Raw genomic sequence first — 16,142 nt, 5'->3', positions numbered from 1 at the left:
GAGTTTCAGTCACGAAGAAGACAGGGGATGAGGAGGAAACAGAGGACGCAAACAAGTACACATTTATTTATATAAAAAAAAGTTTTATATGCTTCACAAATACATTAAAATATATGAATAAAGTACAAATAAATGATAAAACAAAACAGCATGAGAGACGGACCAAGCCGAGCCAGCTCATAGGTCAGCTCACAGTGTGAACTGTTTTTGTAGCACCTCAAGACACCTCTCTGCAGACAGAACTGCATGCTGCTTCTTTGACAATAGACTCAATGGTTGTATGCTTTTAGACATCTTAAGGAGGCCGTCTCCTGAGTCCTGCTATTGATTTAAAAATAAATGCAAACAACTACAATGAGAGGAATACAAAATGATTATCTTTCTGTTTGTCGGAGGTGTAATTACCTCAGAGAGCATCATTACGTTTTTACAAGAACAAAAATGTTATTTAAGGTGAGCTCATATTACATGGGTATCTCTCATATATTCTTATTACAAATTCCCTCTTTGTGTTATATCCCTCAACACGAAAGCACCGTCAAGGGAAAAATGTTCTGTTAAGATACCAACTAGACTTGTATGTGAATCTATCCTTTCTGAATCACTTAAACATTTATTTAGTAAACCCTGATGGATGTTATTGGTCATGTTAACATTACTTATTATAATTATTAATATTAATAGTATTATACGTATATTATTTGTATTCTTATCAATACAATCAGTACATACGAGCAGTTGTTGCTCTTGCCTGAGTAAAAGGTGGAGTTTCACTCATATCCAATAGTTGGTTTAACTTGCAGACCAGCAATCATTGTGGGAGAGGAGTGAGTCTTTGGAGTGCAACGCTTTATTTTTTCCTAAAGATTCTGCTTCAAGAGAAGCTAAGAATAGACCATTCAACATCAATGACACAACTTCAAACAGGTCACTGCTCTCTTTCTCTCTCATTCCTAAAAAGGACAACAGTTTTCACTTTTGCTGCTTTGTTGGTGTCAAGAGGCTCGTCATTCAGCGGACTGCAATTCACTCGGGTGGCTTTTTAGTCGGTTAATGATCCGTCCTGAATATTCCGCTGTCTCTGCCTATTTGGCCACAGAGTGAGGATGATCCTCTTTTCCCTCAATCCATCTTCCCAAGGGTTTTAAATGATGATAATGCCACCCGGACCCCCCTCCCCCCTCCCACGTTGCCATCAGGCTCCCTAATGGCCCTCCTGGAGCACCGTCGTGAACTTTCTCGCCACTTTGTCAGAAACATGAAACATATTTAACGTCTCGGCATCATTCTTTTGCAGCTGAATGCTTTTATCCATTCATTCGTGAGACGTCGTTTGGGTGTCATTAAAAAGATTGTCATCCTTTTGTGCATCCAATACGTTTGCTTAATTTGTTTTCGACTCACTCAATTTGAGGTTATCAACATGTGCACAAGTGATTGAAGGAACTGAGATGGAGATGCTTTTGTAAAATTGGAAACGGGAGCGACGAACACATACATGACTGTGACAAACCTACCCATTATATTTTCTACGCAACGCAACACCTCTCATGCGGGGAGGATTCAATTATTCCTGATGGATAAAACTGACTCGAAAGTCACGTAGAGCAGCTGAGAAGATGGAAAACATCTGACAGATAAGGAGCTCAAAACCTGGCAGGAGGAACCGACTGGGTGTGTATGGCTGCACAGGCCTTTGGATTTCCTACGTGGAACCTCACAGTCTCCCGCCTGCCACATTAATGCAACAACACATTCGCTTTAGTTGTGGAGCAGCTCAAGCAGCGGAGCACAGCGCCAACATTGCCAGAGTCTGGGGTTTGAGTCCCACTAGGATTACATATCTCCTTTTTTAGCTTTCACTAAGTTATGATTGTGTAAAAAGAACAAAACGTAGTGATCTTTGTAATGCACAACATTGTTCGGTAAACAGTTTACTTAAGTGTCTGTCGCTGAGGGGAAAGAAATGCAGCATGGCGGGCGTGCGTCATGACAGGCTGTGTTGTTGGAGTTATTTATGACGTCTTGATTGCTCCCCGGGCAGCTAGGCAATGATGTGAAAGTTATTTATTGTGGCTGGATATGTATAATAAGCGTGTGATTAATTAAAGTAGGTTATGGTGCCGTAGATGTTGTTGTCAGTGATTACATGTGTCAGACCGGCCTCCTGTCATTCACCAGGGCTCAGCATTGAGCTGCTCTACTCCATGGAACGTCATGATCACATTGTCCTTTATTGCTTCTCCACTATGTGTGGGTTCCTTATTGATGGAAAATACGTGCTTGAACGAGTCGTAAAAAATCGCCATGAACAATAAAGGTGCAGGAATGTTCCCTTGTGGCACAGGACATTTGATATATTAAGAACGTAATGAATACAATGTTATTCATCAATACATAGACTCTTAACCTTTATTTATTTATAAGGGGTGCAAGTAAAACTAATATCACTGTAAATTAAGTGGAAACCATATATTCAATAATTACCTCATGGCATAGCGTCCCAGCTTATGGTTATTGTCTTTCTAAATCCAGCCCCTCTGTTATTCCTTATATCCTATGGATTTACACATGATCCTTCCATATGAACTGCATGCCACATCAATGTGCTATTGAATTTTGCCATATAATAACATTTTATGATATTACGCACACCCAACACTCTGCAGCAACACAACCCACAAAAGGTTCTGCAAAAAACCTGCTGAGCCAATGGCAAGAAGAGGTATGCATTGACATCACTCCTGCACGTATACGACAGAAAGACTCTTCACCAACGGCAAACCAACGTGCTGTGGCAGCTGCCAACGGGGTGAGGTGTGATATGTGGAGGAAAACAAAAATACATTGAGATACTCAAGTCGGTTTGAATTGAAAATATTGTCTGCTGTACATCAGAGTGGACAGTCAGTGGTCTTTGGATGTTGCAATATGCATTTCATCAAAGATATGACAAGTTCAGACAAGGGAACCAGTTACAATTGTACCCTTAAATACAACTAACCCAACACAGAACAGTAACTAGGCGTTTATGTTTCAACAACAGAGTTCCATCGTCTCCCTGAACTGCAGCGGTCCATTTGCTACACTTCTCCTTCGCCTTCGGCAGTCTGTAAAAACTTAAGCCCCACTTGCTTCTGAATCCATTTGTTCAGTCAATTGAACAAAACAACTCTTCAACATTTAAGCACTGTTTTGTTTTTCTTTTCTTTTTTCTTTGTAAAGTACCACTGGCAAAGAAATGTTTGCAACTTTGTCACACAGGAAAAAGAAAAACCATGATGACATCTGAACTTTTACAGCCTGCTTGCCTGTAACAGCAAGCCGTTTTAATAAATGCATGCTACATGCTTTCTTGCTTAGTTAGTTAGTGAAGCTTTATTTATTCAGGAGATCAAGATCTTTTTTGCAAGAGATGTAATAACAAATGTATTATTCACAAGATCACAACAAGACCAGGATGTGAAAAGTGTCTGTCCTCCATCCAAAGCCATGGCGAATGGCTACCAAAGGTGACACCTTTTCATAGATAAATGTCACATGTCTTTTGTGTTTGTCTTGACTTTTGCACTTATTTGGTTAACATTATGTTGACCAAAAAAGAACATTTAATGATATTTCTACTCAGCAGGTTCTGAAAAAAAACTTGATCAAAAAGTATCTTCAGTGAGCGAGTGCTCAGTGAGCTAGCTTCCAGCTCACAAGTGAAATAGAAAACCAATTTTGCACGCCGTCGGTGGCTGAAACCACTGACGTTACTTCCTGTGTCTGCTTGCTGAACCGTTTGTGTGCTTTACTATATGACAAGCCCCACTGAGCGCAACACAGAAGTCGACAGCTCGTCTCTTAGCAACACCCGCCATTAAATGTAAAGGGAAACACCCACCCACCCACAGGCTTGACGCTTGTGACGTTTTCCACAAATATATCCAAAAAATGTATTTAAAAAATGCACAAACAGCTGCAGTACAGTAAAGCTCACATTTCCTAACATATAAAGTGAGTACAATTCAAATTTTAATTGGTGGGATGTCAAATAGTTGTAGATGCTAATCGCGACACCGCACACATATTCAAGCATGAACACAACAAACACCCATAAACACACAATCTGGATGGTTATATATATATATATATATATATATATATACACACAAACAAACCTTTGTCTGCTGCATTTAAATGTCAGATTGTCTCACCGGGACGCTCTCTGCGACTGACATATGTCACCCTCAAATTTGCCAGTGGCCACTTCTGGCTATTTTCTCTTCTGTTAATTGCTTGAGGCACTCGCTACCATCTTGCTTCTTTTTTTTCCCTCAAGGATTAGAGGGGCACGGGGCCCTAAAGATGTCCTCCCCTGATGAATGCACAGCCGCTAGAATGCAAAACAGACGCGCCAGGGAGTCTTATAAGTGACACGTTCATGAATGTCAGGAAAAGGATTGCATCAGATATGATCAAACACATGTTGTGTGTTAAATAAGAAGGCAGCATTTCGAGTCTTCGCCTACTTTCTCTGAGCTTTGCATCTTATCTGAAGCTTGTGGGCAACCTTGATCCGACAAATGATTTCACCCCCGTTACCGCTCTGTACAGTGACAAAGGACAAAGAACACAGAGGTGTGGTTGTCAAGGCAACATGGTTACAGAAGGCAAGAGGCAGATGTGTGCACACACACACACGCACGCACACACACACACACACACACACACACACACACATGCACTCACTCTTTGTCAATGACAGCTTTGCCTGGCTTGAGGATATTCAATATGTGAAGGCTCTGGCAGCGTTAAAGCATTGTCATTAGAGGTCTACGCAGCACAGGGGACTCACGGGCGGAGAGACGTGACGCATAAAAGACACACATGAAAACGCACCAGACGTCTGCAGCTCGTTGCAGCCCCCCGACGCAAACAAGCACGTCACAACAAAGAGTTCTGTTTTGGTCTTTGGAAATGAGACACCAGCTCAGGATGATAGACGTCATGAAATTAAAGTGTCAGTTCACTTTTTTGTCATACGATGATTAGATTATACAACAGCCAAATTACTTTCATTGACTTAACAAGTGCAGCGTCTATTAACCCCGATACAGTAGGTGGCGCAATGCACCTTTAAAGTTGGTTTGTAATCTGCCATTAAACCACAAGAATGGACCGGACAGACATCCTGAAAAGCATAATGCCACCAACCGGGGACGCATAACAATGTAACCCGGCATTGTGTCTCATAAGCTATTTGATGGTACAAATTAGCTGCGTATAAACATGCTCACTAGCAGACATTGGCAGGTGTTGGGAGACAGGACACAAAACAACGGTTCAATCCTCTTCCCGAAGAGGTTTTGAAGGCAAAATGTCAGGCTCTTTCTGCCTTTGCTACTTAGAGAGGACAGTCATTATTTGCATGAGCGCATGTAGTTGCTCTTTGAGAAAGAAAAACATGGTGCAGAAAAACACAGTGTATTGTCCACAGCATGAGTAGATCATAATGGACAATGTAGAAATATACGTCTGGATACAGAAGCATTGTTCTTTTTCTCAGTGATTTGGATAACCTTACTGTCTTCCATGAAACACCCCAGAGGCCAAGTTGTATCAGCACTGAACTGTTCTCTTGCTGCCAGTGTGCTCTCCCCCCTTAGCTACTGTTTCACACAGTTCCTTTGACCCTTGCACTGTGAACTGTTGGCCGTTTAAAATGTTAATGTTTCGGATACTGCTACAGACAATGGAAGTCCCACTGGTTAAGGTCAGCTGAATTTATTCTACCCCATTAAATAAAAAAGGAACGTCGCTCTCACTGAAATACAGATCCTTCAAAACTTTTAATCTCTCTTTTGTGCATTTCTGTTTGAAGTTAAATATATAGTACTTTGATTAAACGCTGGTCCACATGCTTGAAGTGGGTCAACTTGTGAAGAGTTCATTCAGTCGAAAGAGTAAAGAAGCAAGTAGATCGAGCTGCTCTCTCTCTCTCTCGTATTGATCTTAATGTGAAACACTCACAAATATTGGACGTTTGTTTGTTTTGTCTGTTCGGTACTTCATTGTGCACAGCGTGGAAAATTGACTTTGGCTTCAGCACACTGCATTAGAAACAACGCAGGACTTGATGGAGACACAAAGAAAATAGCATCATCAAACACATGATTATATGTTAAGACTTCAGAAACTTTAAAGAGATGGAGGGCATTGTCTCGAAAGAGAAAGGGAGTATTGTCTCAAACGCACAAACTCAGTGTTTATTACGTTTACATCTCGGATGCGACATTCATTGTGTGAATGAGTTGATCATTCAGATATTCTTTCTTAATTTGAAAAATGAAAGACAGAAAGAAACAATACATTATTGTGTCTATAAAATATCAGGACCAAAACTAACCAACCAAACAAAAAAACAAAATATGTGTACTTAACCATCATGAAAGGCAGGAAATCCTCTGATTGGAGCACCTAAATGTTGAGCGTTTTTTGCTTAAAAATGGTTTAAATGCAATTCATTTTTTGATCGACTAATCTATGTATAGACTACTTATTTAGAGTGTGAACATAATGTATTGGTAGGTAGCTGGGCCAGTGCCAAATCATCCAGCAGTCACTAAATTGGGTCATTTAAGAAATCAAGATTAAAAGCTCCTTGTGTATTTTACATCATGACTGGAAGCACATGTGAAAAAAATAATTACAAATAGCCTTATTGGAAAGAAAATGTATATATCTGATGACTTTCGTGCAATGCCATAATTGTATTATGGAGAATTTGCGAACATTATATATTCTTTCCATACTGTATAGTTGCAGCCTACTGTCACCGTTGTTCTGCAAAGAGATGACGGCCATGAAGCTGAAACTATGTTCTGATGCAACCTATTATTTAACTGAATAATTTAAAGGCACAGTGTATGACTTGGCTGCTGAACAATGTAGTCTATAGGCATTAAGGTGAATTAACAGACGTGGCATATTTATAAATTAATGTGGTGAAAAGGTCAATGCTCCTGATTAAGATCCATTTTAATTACTTTTTCATATTAAAGGTAGCGTACTAATTGTTTAGTGGCTAACTGTTAAAAAACATGTCGCCGAAAATGTTTGAAGTCTGCAGTAGATTCTATGTAAGCAATAAATTCTGTGTTTTTAAATTACATAATATCATCTGGAGAGTCCCAGTTAAATTACTTTTTTTTAAAGCGGTCTTTGTTGTCTGCATGATAGCAGTTCAAACCGGGCATTTACTTTCCAGCCCTTCGTGTTAATTCCAGTTTTTTAATCTCATCATTCCATTTTTACGGCTGTTTAGACGTGACTCATTTCCAGCATCGCCATGCGACTGCACAATTAGCACGACAGTCTTTCAAATTAATACAAAAGTCTCAAAGGTTATCTGTTGCTTTGGTTAAATGACAGCCAGGTGTTGACGAGAAGGTGCAAAAGGCCAAAGGCAGAGCGGCGGCTACTCCGAACGCATATACACGGACAGCTGTGGACAAGGCGGTCCCAACAAATTACGGTACGAGGACGTCCGCACAAAGTCCGATAATGAAAATGTACATTACACGGACACATTAATTTGTGTCCTTGTTATATGCAAGTCTCACCCATCGGAGTTTTACTACATATGATGTGAACAGTCTCAGGGCACAAACATCAATACCTAATAAATTCATATATTTAAATGCCATTGAAGCTCTCCCCAGCTGGTTCCATAGGTCTTTGTCTCTCAGCGAACACAGTACAGTAATGTTAACATTTTTAAATGAGGCCTATATTTTAAACATGTATCCACGTTATCGGAAAATATCAGGTATAGTCTTACCATCGTAATGACTTCGCTCTATATTGACAAACTTTACAATGCCAGAGGCGTGTGCAAAGAGCCCAAAAGAACATTAAAAGTGGTTTCTAATTTTAGTTCATTCACAGACATGTTGTAGAAAATGATTTTCAATATGCAGACTTCAACTTTGATAGGAGATTCGTGGGTAAAGGAGGAGCATGATCTCATCCATGACCGACTGATTGGAATTTGCTTCTAAATAACTTCAGTCAAGAAGTTATAAGCAGATTTTTCATGTGTGTCTTGCATATTTATAACAGATGATTCTTGGATTTTGTATGCAACCACCAAAACTACAATTTCTTCTCCAGTTTCTTCTTGTAAAGTGAAAGTGAGGGTCAATTAATCAGAGTCAATGTTTTTTTTGTAGTGAGTGAGATTTGTCAGAAATAAAAGTCAAACGGCATCCATTGCTCTCCTGTGCAACACATTTCTTACGTTTATCAAGCTTCATTAATCTTCCCATTCAATCGCATCCACTGCAGTCCTTGAAAATACTTTCCACTTTCACAACCGGTCCTTGGAGGCCCAGGGAGAAGCCTGGCGGGAGATGAGGAGAAAGAAGGCTTGGCAGAGGGAGATGGTGGGAGAAAAAATAAATAAAAACTCAGATTGATTTTCCCATCATGACTTGAAATAGCATATTTATTGATTGCTTATAGGCAAGGGGATGGGTGAAGGGTGAAGGTCACTGAGGAAGGGTGTGATGTCGGTAAAGACAATCAGTCTTTCTTCTCAGTGTATTCAGGTCAGCTGAAAGGTTAGTTTGATGAACGGTCTACCAAAAATATGCAACATAAAATGTTTGAAATTACCTCATTTAGCAGATCAATATTCTTATACTGTGCAATTTCTTTGAAAAAAAATCACTCACTCAATCTTTTATGGCTAAAAAGCGTTGCTGCTTGGGAGGTGATATATTAATATTGAGTGGGTTGCCTCAACACAGTACTACTCTTAGCTGCATTCTACCATTGGCGGGCCGTGGGTTTTAGACCAAGGCCTTCAATGACGTGTGTCCACATCAGGAGTGTCCCGGGAGTTCCTGTCTGACCCGCGTGTATTGAACACGGCGCTGCCCACTACACGGCGCGTTCATCCAGACTGTCATGTGTGGACAGCAGACGCTCACTCTGCTATACGGACGATTTCTTTGCACTATTACGGGCATGGAGGTCACACGGTGTGGACCGACCGCGGAGCTATTTTAACCGTATAAGCACCGTGCCCCCCGCGCCTATTCTCGAAAAAAAGAAAGAAGTAGAAGTAGTGAAGAAGGATTTTTTTTTTTTTTAGCGGATGTTTCTGAGTCTGTAGAGCTCACGCAGCGCCTCTCTGACCCGCCCGACCCCGTCGGCCCACCGGGGATTTCCCCGCATCAACAAGAACCACACTTCGTTATAACATGACAATAAACAATAAACAATCCATGATAATAAAAAAAAAGCACACAACACAACGCCACCGCAGATGAAACACAAAAAGCAACTCACCTGATGCTGTTCACTTAAAGACAAAGTCCATCCGCCTCTCCTTATTAACAACAAGTTCAGCAACGCGGTCGTACGGTTTACGGAGCTTCAGTTCCAGCAACAGGTGGCCATGGACCGGTGAGGACAGCCCAGCCTCCCTGCCGCGGCCCGGAAACCTCCACGCGTTCTAGGGCAGAAAACATCCGCTCGACAGCAGCAGTCGACGCCCCAAATCCACCACCAAGTCCGCTTATCTTCCACCGAGCGCCAAGATACGCTAAAACATTTTTTAGCGTATCTATGATCTGCATAGCACTGCCGTGGCTCAAACTAGTAAGTATCCAATCACAGGACGCGTAAATGTCATGTTCAACGTGAGGCCAGCTAGAAGGCCTTACTGACACAACTCGTGATCTGATTGGCTATCGCAACTATCTATCAACTGTATTTGATCATGATCATGATTTCTGGTTATGTTAGGCCAGCAGAGAAGGCCTTGCTGGCCCTGACGGCCCACCACTGCATTCTACTACACTTCAACCCTTTTTAAACCGACTCTTCGCAAAAGAGGCTTTTTTTGGACAGTTATAGGACAGGAGTCGATACACTGCATGAACTTATATTGTCCGAAACCGGGTTGATGACATCTGAACTTTTACAGCCTGCTTGCCTGTAACAGCAAGCCGTTTTAATAAATGCATGCTACATGCTTTCTTGCTTAGTTAGTTAGTGAAGCTTTATTTATTCAGGAGATCAAGATCTTTTTTGCAAGAGATGTAATAACAAATGTATTATTCACAAGATCACAACAAGACCAGGATGTGAAAAGTGTCTGTCCTCCATCCAAAGCCATGGCGAATGGCTACCAATGGTGACACCTTTTCATAGATAAATGTCACATGTCTTTTGTGTTTGTCTTGACTTTTGCACTTATTTGGTTAACATTATGTTGACCAAAAAAGAACATTTAATGATATTTCTACTCAGCAGGTTCAACTACTCAGCAGCGCAAAAGAGGCTTTTTTTGGACAGTTATAGGACAGGAGTCGATACACTGCATGAACTTATATTGTCCGAAACCGGGTTCTGAACGGGAACCGGTTCTAACTTAGAAAAACGTGGGAGTACTGATCAAGTTCGGAGTTAATAGTTCCGCTATGAGCGTCACAAACCTCCTCTGTCTGTGCCTGTCTTTGCAGGACGGGCGGAGTTGGGTTTTACTCCGACACACACACACACACACACACACACACTCACACACACACAGACACACACACACACACACCCTGACTCCGGTTCAGTGCAGCGTGAGACACACACACATCATGGCGGAGAGAAAAAGACTGAAAGTGAGGCTACATTTCACTTTGAGTTGATGCTGATAACTCTCGTTGTCCCAAATGCAATAAAACCCTTCCAAGTAAGGGAAGTAATGCCAGCAATTTATCAAATCATTTGGCGAACAAGCAGGACATAAATCTGCACAGTTTTCAACCGTTTGTCTAGCAGCCGCCCATCATAGTCCACTGCATGTATCATTATATATTACATAATAATAATAGGCAAATAAATGAAAGCTAATTGGTTAGCTAGTGTTGAGCTGCGAATGTATTTGAAAGATTTTGGAACATTTTGTATTGCTGCTTAAGAAAAACAGATAGAAAGAAAGTCACAACGATAATGAACTATTGTTGATTACTTTCTTAATTAATTGTCTGTACAAAATAATCAAAAAGAAGCGATATGAGTATCAATCAGGAACCAGACAGCTAAGCAGTATCGATAAGAGAACCGGTTTTGATCAAATCCTAACCATATCCATCCCTAAGAAGCAATTTAGCTCGCCAGGTTGCACAGAACGGTTAACCAAAAAGCAAGCTTCTTTGTTTGGAGAGTTATTGCGACTGGTTGGCAGAGCTGGCTGAGCTATTATCTTGTGTTACCAGATAATACTAGTTCCATAAAAAAAGAATGGACACAGAACATTTCACAGAGATATACTGTCTGCACATCGTCTTTGCTCTGCAGGGACGCATATGGCGCTGTGACCATGGAAACGGTCAACTCGGGACAAATGGATATTTTAGACTGACATATTGTACCTCCACTGGCATTCTTAATTCATTCATAATCTCTGAAATCATCCAATATTAAAATAGAAGTTTTTTTCCATTATATTTACTTACAATTCTCGTTAACGTAGTCATTTAAGTATTTGACAGATCGTATTTTAGGACATTTTTACCCATCTGCAGAGTGAACTTGGACTGGCCCGTGGTCATTGCAAAATAAACTCCACCAGTGAGGATATTTGCATACAGAAATTATGTTATTGGTTGCCTCGATGCAGCTGACTTAATGCTGCTCCATTGAGACCAAGGGAATTGCACACAAAAAAAAAACTCTAATCCCAAAACGAATTTCAAGTATCCCAAAGCAACAGAAAACAATCTCTATAATCCCAAAATTATTTTGCAGAAATGAAATTGCTATCTTAAATTTATACAACTCTAAATTCCATTAGCAATGAGGAAGTTCTTCTCTGTTTATGCATCCTGAGGTGTATTTGTCCACAGCCATAATGGCAAAACCTCAAATGCATAAAATGTTCAGGAATTCCATTGATTATAAAATCTTTAAAACCATTTATGTCCCAGGCAGCACAGTTTGTAGTACAGACAATGCGTCACAGAAAATTGATAAAGTAGGTAAATTAAAACAAACACTTTCTCAAAGTAACTTTCCCTCAAACAATGTCACTAACTTTCTGACTTCATTGGTCCGTGGTCAGCACCTTGAGTATCGCCCAACAGCATCATAACCAACAGGTAACATAGGCAATTGTAACAATACAGTACAGAACAGTGAACTCCCTGCTCATGAGGAACAGACCAATGATGCACAGATATCAGTTCACATGAAGAAACACTGTCATGTATGTGTGTGATCATTGTGTGGTTAGATATGGCTGTTAGTATTTATTTTGTGGTTTCTATCTCATTCATCTTTCAGCAAAGCACATTGAGTTCCCATGTGTAAGTGACTCAACTTCAGTGTCTTCTTAGTTAGTAGTTCAGTTCAAGGTTGAAACCACACTTACTCACAGCCACACACACCTCTAGAAATACTGGACTGTACAGCAAACATAATATATAATAAGTATTGAAAAGAATACCTGAATCCCATGTGTTCTGTCTACTCCACAGAAACAGTCAAGCTTCCCTTACCAGATACCTACCTAAGTATAATGTAGCTTACTAACTAACTTCAATTGCATTTTCAACATTTGTTTTTAGCAGACTTATGATTGTTGACCGTTGCGGCCAAGTACAGGGAACATAATCTAGACGTAGCTTCAATAAAAGGAAGCTGAGTACGAGCCTCAGTGGCCCTGATAGCTTGGAGATAAAGATTCATTGTTTTTTAATCCACTGCCTGCTTTTATTCACAATTCAATACTTCATACTACTTTATGCTGCATGGGACACAAGTTGGCACAGGAAGACATTGTACAGTCTATCCTCGAATATACAGCTCGGGTTCAGGGACAATAAGTGCAAAGATCTTTCCTGCTGAAGATATTGGATCTTTCCCTGATGGAAGCGGCATTTTGCTGCTGACCATGTGCTTTCACCTCGTTATGGGGCGAGCAGGCGGTTGACTAATTTCTCCCATGGGTAATGAGGGAATTAAAAAAGCAGGGACTAATTGGCAATTGCATGATCTAGACGGAACGCCGGAGGCTAGCGATGTGCCCGTCGACCCACCACCCAAATCGGGTTGTGGGTCCTGCTACTATAATGACCTGTGCAGCACGAGTGCCAGAGCTGCCAGAGAGAAGATTACAGTATATACAAATTGTTACAGGACTTTGATACATTAATTGCCATAATTTAAACAGAATAATGCTTATATTTACAGTATGTCAATCATTCTGTTCCCTTTTATATAATATTTTTGTATTTCCGAATGTAACCACCCGTTTGTTTTTACATCATTATTGTAGTGCTGGTTTTGGGTTGTGAAATAATCCATCCTCCACCTGCCGGAGCCATCCGTCCATGTGATGTACTGCGTGACTTCTGAAAGCCGGAGGATTTAATCCTCACCTCACAATCTCTTCCATCGAGTCAGATCACAGGTCTTCCCCAGTGAGACGAGGACACTAGTTGGTGATGGACACAGGATCTAATACAATCAGGCTGTGGTCATGATTCCCTCCGGGACCTGCTTTATCCACTTGTTTTCCTGTGTTCGGAGTCCTTGATATATGTGCATAGCCGTGCCCTGGGGGGAGGCATTCAGAGAGGCCTCCACTCGTAAAGAGCCCAGAGGTGAAGTGGATAGCTGGATTTGTGAGGGGCATGGAATAGTTATTTCATCGTGGCCACGGGTGTTAAAGCTCTAATCTCTCCGACGTCAGAGGCAGGTATTTCTGATGAGCGGGCCGATTCCCTCATTGGAAGTCTAGATTTTCATTTAGAGCTCCTCTATTAAATAGACTGGCCACAGCCTGAAGCATCTGAAATAGCCTCTCTAAGAAAGATGATCACTGCGCCCCAGAAAGAGAAATGTGGTCCTGTTTTTCTCTGTGACTACACTGATGCTCGTGTGTTCATACTCCATCCACCTTTCCTCCAACATGTGTCTTTGAGTTCCCATTAAAAGATGGAAGCCATTACGTTTGGAGGTGAACATGACACATCGCAAATGGGAGATCACCGTGAGCCGAGTGGTGAAACTTTCCCTTTGATGACATTGAAATGTCATTCCACTCGGGGGGGTGAAGGACTGTGCTCAACACTACCAAACGCTGCCGGTATTAAATGGGTTTTCATCTCACGCATGATTCCGGCTACAAAAGGCACCGCAGAGATAAGAAATGCTCAAATCGGACTGAGAAGCCGCCGTGCCGCCTGTGTCTTTTGAGCTCGACATCTCCAGCTGATCTGATGGGATTACACCTATGGAATGGGAAAATTCCCCACCCCTTGACTTGCATCTTTCATCACATCGGATGCCATTTTGTTAAGGGAGGGGAGGGGGGATTGAGAGAGAGAGAGAGAGCGTGTGAAGCAGAGGGAGGAAAAGGAGGAGAAATAGGAGAATGATGGAGTGAGGAGGGCGTAGAGGGAGAGACAAAGCGGAGGTGGAAACTGACAATATAATGTGATTTGATTTGTGGGGTTAGAATGGATTCTCAGCGGCCATTTTCTGGGAAAACGGGGAGGGCGAGAAAGACAGAGATGGGTGGAGGAGGTGGGCGGGGAGCTAACAGTAAGGCCGTGAAGTTCATTTAGCACTGGGGCTGTGAGATGTCTTGACAGCTGCTGGTGGAGGCATTAGGCTGCTCACTTTGGTCCAATTTGACTCTCTTTTTCTCACTGTTTTCTCTATCTCTCTCTCTCTCTCTCTCTCTCTCTCTCTCTCTCTCTCTCTCTAATAGCCGTCTTTGTCAGACCTGCGGTGTCCGTCACAGCTATGAACCCAGCTATAGATTTCAGTGGCCGAGCTGAACTCGTACTAACGACAAAAACAGTATTACAATTCATTAACGGTCAAAAAATAGCTGCAGGCGATGGAACATTTTAGAGGTCATGAATTTGGAATGGAGCTCACAAAGTTTGGTGCCAAAGCGAGACACTATATCTGTCATTTGGGAAACATGACACCTGCTCTCGGAGAATGATTGACAGAAAGAAAATTTGAATAAATGTCGATGAATTTGATATATGCACCACTCTGAAAACAACACACCTGCTCTTGCAGACTAAGTGGCAGGGCAGAAAAACAATTATAATTTTCAAGGAGAGTCGGTCACTCGTTGATGGAGTAATAGCTATGTTTGTACTGTCTATTATAAGGGTGCATTAATTAACATTATGTAATGGTACATTTTTCCCATCTTCAACGTAATATATCCAGTCAAATATCATACTAAACCTCCTTTTGAATTTATGCAACTTAATCATTCCCTTACTGCAAATTATGGAATAAAACTGTGCTCTGAATCAAAGTGAATCCATTTTCAGGCTATGCTTCAACCAAATGAGTGTTTTTCACCAGCAGCTAAGAAGCAGCCATAATTACTTCTGTCAAGAACCTGAACCCTCTCGGAGAAGAGCAAAAAAACAAAACCTGCGAGAAAAATCTGTCTTTCACCGTTTCCATCGCTGTTATACTCAATTCTCAGTTCAAAAAGCATTCAGTGGTAATAAAAGCAATATTTTCGGCAATACTCAAAGCATTGGTTTAAAAATAACAATTAAATATTTTGAGTCAGTAAATATTAGGAATTGGATTAGCATGCACACGTTATGGAAATATCTGGGGAGAGCGACTGCAGAAACAGTGCGAGTTAAATGTTCTCTATACATCAAAACCTATTTGCCAGAGGCGCATCAATATCCCATTAAACCACATTAACTTGTTTTTTACATTGCTTTTATACAGCTTGCGATATGCATACAAATATATGAATGGAAACACAGCTGAAATGATCATATGTGCCTCTCTTCATTTAATGCTGCTCACGAGTCGATTGTCCTACATGTCCGTTTGTGTTCAATTAGTTTGCAAGAGCATCAAAGTTTTGTACTGACAGCCAGTGTTGTTCTACTTTGGTGTAAAAGGGTTCTAGTCTGGCAGAAGGAGAGGTTATTATGGCTCCTTTATGGATTATGAGGCCGGAGTGTGACCCTTATCTCAAGGTGAACGTCAGTAGCTGCTCTCGTCGCAGTCCATCACAACACTGTTCCCGATGACATTACAGGTGATGGCCCTGGCAGGACCTCATTGCAAACAATATCCGTCTTAACAAGTCA

Source organism: Taurulus bubalis (genome assembly GCF_910589615.1).
Source record: "Taurulus bubalis genome assembly, chromosome: 13".
In the NCBI taxonomy this organism is placed as follows: Eukaryota; Metazoa; Chordata; class Actinopteri; order Perciformes; family Cottidae; genus Taurulus; species Taurulus bubalis.
Note: the sequence above shows the minus strand (reverse complement) of the source record.